General features: G+C 45.6%; 1 long non-coding RNA gene across 2 annotated transcripts; it reads right to left on the reverse strand.

Moving 5' to 3' along the window:
- Positions 1-2,136: 2,136 nt before the first annotated feature.
- LOC104914066 lies at positions 2,137-7,137 on the reverse strand. Of its 2 annotated transcripts, XR_004161872.1 has the most exons (5): positions 7,057-7,137; positions 6,131-6,826; positions 5,589-5,635; positions 4,955-5,056; positions 2,137-2,650 (listed from the first exon to the last, which is right to left on the reverse strand). It is a non-coding gene; the product is annotated as an uncharacterized LOC104914066 (long non-coding RNA). The 2 variants fall into 2 exon arrangements; XR_002121222.2 differs by lacking the exons at positions 6,131-6,826; positions 7,057-7,137 and having other exon boundaries at positions 5,589-6,124.
- Positions 7,138-8,788: the final 1,651 nt, after the last annotated feature.

Here is an 8,788-nt window from a genome sequence, read left to right on the forward strand (position 1 = left end):
ACCCCCCTTTTACTTCAAAAGAAAGCTGCTGAGGATCCGCAGCGCTGCGATCCGCTCTGCACACACTGCTCACATGGCTGCAACTGAAGCAGCTCATCAGCTCATCGCAGGAATAGCAGCACAGCCTTTAGTGGGGACACAGCTAAACTGCTGAGGAAACATTTGTACCGATCTCGCTCACTTCTTTCCTCTCCTAGATGTGGCAATACTGATGTAACGAGAGACTGCACAGTGCTAACGTGAGTGGTTCACTTTCCTGAGGTACATATGGTTGTAAAGAAAAGCAAGACTGCAAAACAAACGTAGGCAGAACTCAGTATAAAACACACGTCAACGTCCATAAAAGATCTGACTGAACTAACTCTTCAAGTAATCTCATATACTCTACACTACAAACTGCAAAACCATCGCAATGGCTCCAGAACGTCCGCAGCAAAGCGCTGCCAGAAAACCCACCCTGCAGGGCTGCACTGCTCTGCACCTCCCGGGCAGCAAAGCTGTCCATGAGAGCTCTGCTGGGCACTGAAACACAGCAGGTGGGTCACTGCTCCATGCAGTCCCAGTGCACAAAAGCCCATCTCCCAACCCAGTGGGTGCAATGCAGTTTGAGCTGGTTGTCTGATAGAAGAGTAACTGCCAAGAACTCATCTTTTTATCAGCTGTATGACTTCTAAATTAAGATCTGATTAGCAACACAATCAGACATTGTTATCATTACGGCAATATGGTGTGGTTTATACAGAGAATGAAATGCGTGGATTTTTCTCTTCCATTTGCAAAAAATAAATCTCTGTGTTCTGTGGGACTAAAAGGGCTGCAGACTCAGAGCAGCGGAGTGACCTTAAGCTGTGTTTCTTCCTATGGAGGGACTGTCAGTCTGCGAGTTGTCCCAGCAGATTCATCAAGGCAGTGAGCTTTTCACTGTTTTATGAGACAAGTAACAAAACTAACGTTGATCTTCAATCCCCAGCAGTCCAGAGACCCAACAGAGAACTCAGCAGTTGTGTGTGCACACACCCCAACCCCCATCCTTCTCCAGATTAAGCACAGAAGTGGCATAAAGGACGGATTTATCTGGCTGATGCTGGAAAATTACTCTTTACTGTTTGCACTGTGCAGCCTTGAGGAGCCGCAGTGGTGGATCCAGCCCTCACCTCGTGAGCACAAACACTTACTAGCGCCGGCTGAACCGCGGGATGCTTCGGACCCACACCAAAATCCACACCAAATAAGAAAGAAGGACAATAACCTGTGAATGCCCATTCTGCCTACGCTGCTTGAGAGGACGTCAGCAGAAGCTATGAGTGCTACAGTACTTAAAGAGAAAGAGATGCCAAAGAGCCACAGAGCCGATGTGACATCGTGCTGCAGCTACACCTGTACCCCATATCAGTGCTCACTGACGCTGAAGGAATTTGGACTGAATTTCAATGGGAAAAACAAGCAACACTGCTGTGACCAAACTCCACAAGGATGGAACTGAAGTCTGTCTCCTGGAAGGGTGCCTGGTAGGAAGCTAAAGCCGGGCACAGCTACATCCAAACAGGAAATGTTGAGGAATAATATTTATTTTTAGATAAGACGTGAGTTTCAGAAGATCAGTAAATGTGAATGAGTAACACATGGTAAATCACCAATGCAGAACCTGATTTTATTCCTATGATTTCTACACAATTATTTTTAGAGCAACATTTCATAAATTTAATAAGGAAAAGAATCTTATTAACTAGAAAGCTGGTCTACATTTTGAGGCAATTCTGCTCTAAGCAAGACATGCAGCTGAGCAGTAATTAGGCATAGTAACTGCATTATGCATGTCTTGCTTCTTGTGTTTGAGAGCCCATTTTTGAATTACAAGAATTACACTTTGTTTTAACTTGGAATTATCCTCCCACAAACCAGGAAAACCAAACTCCTCGAGATGGCTTCTCTGGACTCTCCTATACTTTCATTGTTAAGTGCTAATGATTTCAGCAGCTACCAAATCATAATGAGACAAAGTAATTATCCAGACAGAGGGTTGGCCCAACGGATGCTGGGTCACACTGCCAGGCTCTGCCCACATGGTGTTGTGACAGCAATTGCAGAGGGCATGCAGGATGTTTTTGCCTAATAAAACATTTCTTTTCTATTGTCTTTTTTTTAAACAGCATCATCAAATGTGTTATTAGACAAACCAAAGTACTGTGACTGAGATAATTGTTTCACATTTCCTTAATGTATTATGAGTATTAAAAATTGATTGAGCTGGAAAAGCAAAAGCAACGGAGGCTCATTTCACCGTCTTAAATACATCTTTGAACAGAAGTGAATGCCTGAAAACTGAGTGCCTGGCAACCTTGGGTGACATCTTGACAGTCTGTGGAATCTATCTTCAGGAACAACTTGTAAATCCAGCCTGGCATTAAAGACTCTCTCCCCGTTAAGTGCTTCATACCACAGATTGTGTTTGGAAAGCAGGGTCATTTGGCCTCTATTTCTTTTCCTGTGTGACAGAACAAAATCCTAAAGGGCTGACAGTAAGAAGTCATTAACTTGAAAGGCTCCCATTCAAATAGAATGTACTGCAGGAAGGGAGTGGCCGAGTCCAGCTTTCTCCAGTTTCCATGCAGAGATCATAGAGTCCTGCAGCCTGGGACTTCACCTTGAACTAAAAACAAGAAAGAAGTTTGGGAGAAATAGAGGACAACAACGTGGATATTCTGGTGTGAATTTATCTGGGGGAGAGGAAAGCAGGCTGCAAGAGGCACTATTTTCTGGAGAAGGCACCATGTGCTGTGCCAACTATTGTGCTCTCTTCAAAATCTGCTCTCAGATCAAAACTCATCGTGGGTGAAGCAGCAGTGGAGCGCAGGGCACACACTGCTGTGCCCTTGGTGCCTGTAAATACCCCATTTGTTGCAAAGATGTTACGTGTTTGTTCCCACTGTGCTTTGTCCATGGGGACTGAGCCGCAGTCGGATGGTTGCTATGAGGGTGGGTGAACGATGGAGAACAGAGATTGTGCGCCGAGAGGAGCAGGATGGTACGAGCCTGTGCAAGCCCAGGGGGATGAGAGAGCCCTGCGCTGAGCTCTGCCCTCCTCTCCAGATCAAGCAAGGCAGGAAGTGTCTGTGGGACCCAGAATTAGCAGCCCACTGCCTAGGACAGACAAGTCTCAAAAGCTTGCACAACATTACAGGGGTTAATTTTATAGAATTTCTAATTTTACTAGAATTCCTATTTATATGAAATAAGTTCTATGATACATTCCTTGACCCACATAAATACACCCATGTTTTTTCCATGTCTGAGCAGGAGAGAGGAATGACGATTTTCTCTGAGCAATCTGAGTAATCTGAGGTAGATGCAGTAACAAGGCGTTAAGGAGCATTACCTATCTTACAAAGCTAAGCAATACTGATGTTTAAGCCCATGCTTGGAAAGGCATTTCTCAGCCACTTGCAAGTATCTTTCAGTTCAGCAATCTGAAAATAAAGAACAAAATGGTAACCTTCTGGAAGTCTGCCAGGGCTATGATAAATAATGCACTGCTCCTGATAGCTCCTATACAGCAGTTCCCTGAAACTCTCTCTGCCAAAAAGCCTACCTCTTCTGTAAACATTTTACTGGTTTTGTTGGTACATGATATAAATTTATAATTTAAATGGGTTGAAGGACTGCATTTTACCAAATATTTTGGACACCTAATCATTTTTAGAAGCGACTATCCAGTGATGTGCCATGCTGTTACTGCTGTGTGCTTCACCACCTGCATGCAGAGAGTCTCCTGCTTACCCTTTGCTAGTGCATTAGCTGCACATTCAGAGTAGGCAGCGTCTATGCTAAATGTACACACACAGAAGTTCCTCTCCTCACTCACGAAGCTGCAGAACTTCCGAGGGCAACCTGAGCTGGAATGGCACTGCACAGCCAGGCCCTTGAGGCACATCATTAAGTTCAGGAACATACCCAACACAGGCCAAATCAAACTCCCAAGATTCTTCCAGTACACCCATACCTCGTTGTTTAGATCAAAAGGATCTTTCTGCACAGCTGTGCTCCTGAGTTCTTGCTGTTTTCCACTCTAGGACCTGCCCATGCCTTCTTTGCTTTGTGAGAGTTTGTGCAGATTCTGGTTTTACGTTCACCATAAGATTTACATCCTACTGCAAAAACGCCCATTTCCCAACGCCGCGCACCAGCAGTACCAGCTGTGCACACACACCAAGGAAGCACTCAGAAGAAGTCTCAGTGTGTCTGCAGTGGGGATATGGGAGAAGAGGCAGAGTGAGGTACTGGAGTAACATTTCAAGTGTTTGTAAGTTAATTTTAGAGCTATCAGCCACCTTGCAAACATAAACGTCACACTGGCAGAGCTGCAGATGGAGGAGGCATGCGCTGCTCTTCACTCAGTGCCACGACACACAGTTCAGACGTGCAGCAGCTCATGCAGGAGTTCTCCCCAATCATTTTCTGCAAGGATGAACAGAAGCAGAGCAGCAACAGAGTTCTGCTCTGACCACGTACAGCCACAAACAAAACTCTCAGAAAAGCTGTCCAAGGAAGCAAGTGAAAGGAAAGCTTTTGCTAAATATGAACGTCTAAGGCTTTGGTTTAATAGCCACCAAAGTAAGATGTCTAAATGTAATCCTCTCTCTGCTCCAGACCTCCTGTGATCCCAGGCAGGCGATGCCGGCTGGGGCTCCTCTGGCCAAACACTGGCATCAAATGCCAGAATTCCTCAGGGATTCTTTCACTTCAGTCACCCACTGAGTCATATACAGCTTGTTTGTGTACCTTGCAGAGGGCAACAACATTCAGTCACAAGCATCTCAGTTGGCAGCAGCAGGAGGCTGGGGTGATTAAACTGACACATTTACCTCAAACAAGGCAGGTGGGGAAATCCTGAGCATTCCTTGGAGAAAGGCCCTAAAAACACAACCCCTCTGCTGCAGTGCAGACCATGGCTTACCTGCTAATTGTGCTCCATGTGGGCTGTGCTGAGAGCTCCGGTGATGCTGAGGCTTCTATCCAATTTCTTCTGGCTGGCAGAGCACTTTGTCTCTCTGGGGATCTGAAGTACAGATGAGCAACACTGCAATGCAAGCGTGTGTCTGTGCAGCTGGGGGGGACACGTCCCAAACCAGGGCATGGAGAAAGCAAGTGGAGTGTTCTGTAGGCATTCTGAAGGTTTACTGCAGTGAATGGAGGAAGTACCAGATGTGAAGAGCACAGGGACACAGGAATCTGGATTGTTGAGTCTAATCCCTGGCAATTGCAACCCTATAACAGCTAACAGCTTGTAACAGCTTGGGACGTAAGCATCTCTGGGATGTTAGCATCTCTGTGAATTTCAGCAAGAAGACAAATGACTATTTTAACTGCATTATTTGTAGCAAAACTCAGGGATGTATTCTGAAGCTTTACTCACAGGAAGGTGCACTACAGAAACACTGCATTAAGAATAACGGAGCTTTTCATGAAAAAGGACATGAGAAGAGCAAGCAACAAAAATGCCTGCATAGGCCATAAATCAGCAAAGAAATGTCTCATCACACAGTGACAAGAGAATTGGACCATCTGCAAGCAGCACGCAATCTGCTTACCTCGAGGGGACAGATCTCCTCCCATAGCAGGCACCTTGCACGTACACCTGAAGGGAAGCAGGCAATAGCAGGAGTATTTCCAAGAGCAATTACCATCCAAACAGAATCATTCCGTCAGAGAAGGGTGCCACACAGTGCTGCAATCCAGCCTGCTGCTCAAAGTGGGGCTACGGAAGCAGGCTCAGCTCCTTACGCCTTAACCCCAAGGCCCTGAAAATCCCAAAGGATGCAGATTGCACAGACTCTCTGGGCACCCACTCCACTGCTTGACTGACCTCACGGGAGAGATATTTCCCTGCACCCACCCAGAACTTCTGACTTTAAAGCACGTCTGTAGTTTCTTGTCCTCCTTCTACTCACAGCTGCGAAGAGCCAACCCCCATCTGATTACAACTGCCACACCTGTCTCATTCAGAGGGCCTTTTCCATCAAGCATCAGTTACTGCCTCAACCCAGCTGATCTGCTGCATAGACTGTGCCAAGCGAGCCCACTCAGGCCCACAGCTGCAGAATTTCAGAGCAGGCCGTGATCATTAACTAACCTCTAGTCACCTTAAAGCCCTTCTTTGCCATAGGACCATCATGTTGAGAGGGCCAACAGAGCTGAACGCTGGAAAATATTTTCCATTTCCTTTGCTGTGGGTGGTGCTGGTGGTGCTAGAGATGTGGTGGTTGTATTCCTGTCCCCTCACCATTACCAAAATAGGTATCAGTACCTATCAGAAACAAAGGGATAGATTTCCTTTTTCTGAAGGGAATTCCCATGTTCTGTGTGGGAAAAGCACCGATAGACAGCACAGTGCTTTGTTTTTCCAGGCCTTTTTGAACGTCAGTGCAGCAGTAGTCTGCGCTACCGCTTTCAGTCTAACATTTTGCACATACGTTACAAAACATTCTTAAAAAACATTAAGTTTTCTAAAAGCAGACAAATAATCCACCCATAATTTATTTTGCTTCTATCTCTGCTTGAGTGTTTTCCTCAAACAGATGGCATTTTTGTGGCATACTTGCTAGTTGAAATTTTCTGATGCAGAAGTTCTGTGAATAATCCTTGATCTGCAGCTTGGTTTTGAAAATTCTCACCTTTCAGCTGTGTAGATATTTAAGTTTGGTTTTACAAGAAATGAACTTTCCCTCTTGTTTCATTCAGAGAGTGAGAGGTGAAAGGTGCTGTAGAGCTGAAGCACCGTGTTTTGCTGTCAGCACTGCTCCTGCCTGCAGGATGAAGCTGGAATTATCTGCAAAAGTCAGAGGAACAATTGAATGGGATTTCAATGTCAGCAATCAAAGGAACAGAAGGAAAAGCAGCCACAAGCACTAGAAGTAATGAAAGCAGGATGAATTTTTTTCTCTGCAGCAATGCTAATTCCTCGAGGAGCAGAAAGCAGTAGATTTACTCTGGGAATCCCCAGCAGGTTTGCACACACTCAGCTTATCACTGCAGAACCACAAACACATGACTCCTTACCGACAAGGGCATGAACCACTTCTGTTTTTCACATGAATTCCGTGCTCAGGAAAGATGGAGGTGAGGCCTGACGAGTTGAGACCTCCATTGCCAGAGCAGCCTTAATGCCTGGCTGCAGTAATCTCACAGCTGACTTCTGTTTCTCATATCAAACAGTCGGGCTCTCGGTGAAGTTCTTGGCCTTGAACCTGTCAGCACTCAAAAGAAGGGCTGATTTTTACAGTGAGTATCAGACGAGTCCCGGGATGCTTCAATTTCTGGCCTCCGAGTAATAACAATTTTCAGTCATTATTGCTCAAATTCAGATTTGAAAACTGCTCACTTGGAATGAACAGCTCCACTCAACATCTGGAATCCCAAACTGCCCTCGGTGTCCAGATGCTAAAGAGATACAAACATAGCACAGCCTGGAGCGATTTATTAACAGGGATGTGTAATGAGTTTCTCCTTGTGTGCCACACTGTGTGCCCCCCTGGTAACAGAGAGGTGCCGATGGTCCCACAGCCCAAAGCCACGGAAGCTGGGGCTGGGAAAGGCACAGGGGAGGGCAGAGGAGCTGCCTCGGGGCAGAGCCGGCGTGGTGCAGGCAGTGCTGCCGGCTGCTCAGCCACCCCTCACAGCCTCTCCGGGTTCAGCTCACACACACCAATAGTTTTGTCCCATTTAGATCTGGTGTGGGTTTTTTTTTTTCATGTATCTACAGTAATGTCCCTAATCACACTTTTTAATAAGTTGCTTCTTACTTCTCTATTGGTGGTCTCAGAACAACCGGTTACTGTGACTGCTGTTTGTACATCTGAGGACCGTTGCCATGCTCTTGCATCGTTACTTTTCCAGATCAAACACCAGATTCCATCTCTCCTACAGCTTACATTTCCTAAGCTTCTTGCGGTTTCAGTTGCTATTGTCCTGGCTTGTTTGCCCACATCTTTTTTAAGAGCTTTTGTAATGCCTGAAACTGGATAGAGTGCTTCAGCCAAGTCTGACTGGTGCTGAACAGAAGAGAAATAACACAAAACAACCAAAATTACGTACGATCCCCTGTCACTGACACTCAGAACTGCACAACTAACTTTGCAGCACCTCACAGGCCGTGACCTGCCGTAATCCCAAGACTCTTTGCACTATTTTCACTCAATGGGGCATCCTCATTTGACAGGTGATATCCCTTCTTAGTGCCTTCTTCTGCTAGAATTTTATCAGGATGAATTCAGATCTCCAGTAACATCAGGGCAATTTTTAAGCCCATGCATTCCATGGTTGGAATCGCCGCAAGCGTTGTGACAGTACTCTCACTCCATCACACAACTCATTACGGAAAATAGCAAGGAAAACTGTTCCCAGACAGTTCCCTGGGAGATCCTGCTTGTGTCCTTTCTCACTGAGAGCAATCACCAATGAAGACTTTTTAAATACAGATTTTCATTAACAAGACTATTGCAGACTACTTATACAAAGGCAAAACTCTTCATATGTATCACTGTGGTCAATAACAGCAGTTTCTTCCCTTCTGCAGACAAAGGCTGGGAGCTGGCATAAGAAATCTTTCTAAAGTCAAATAAAATCATAGGCAATACCAGGAAGAAGCCGCCCATTGCCCACAGCCGCCAGCAGCCCTCTCTGCACAACTCCTGTTGACAGCTATAGCTGAAGAGTGTAAGCATGACTATTTCTGAGTGCCCACACAATTCTGAAGCAGTCTCATTTAATTTTGAAAAAAAAAAAAAAAGAA

The sequence above is a fragment of the Meleagris gallopavo genome, chromosome 22, assembly GCF_000146605.3.
Source record: "Meleagris gallopavo isolate NT-WF06-2002-E0010 breed Aviagen turkey brand Nicholas breeding stock chromosome 22, Turkey_5.1, whole genome shotgun sequence".
NCBI lineage: Eukaryota > Metazoa > Chordata > Aves > Galliformes > Phasianidae > Meleagris > Meleagris gallopavo.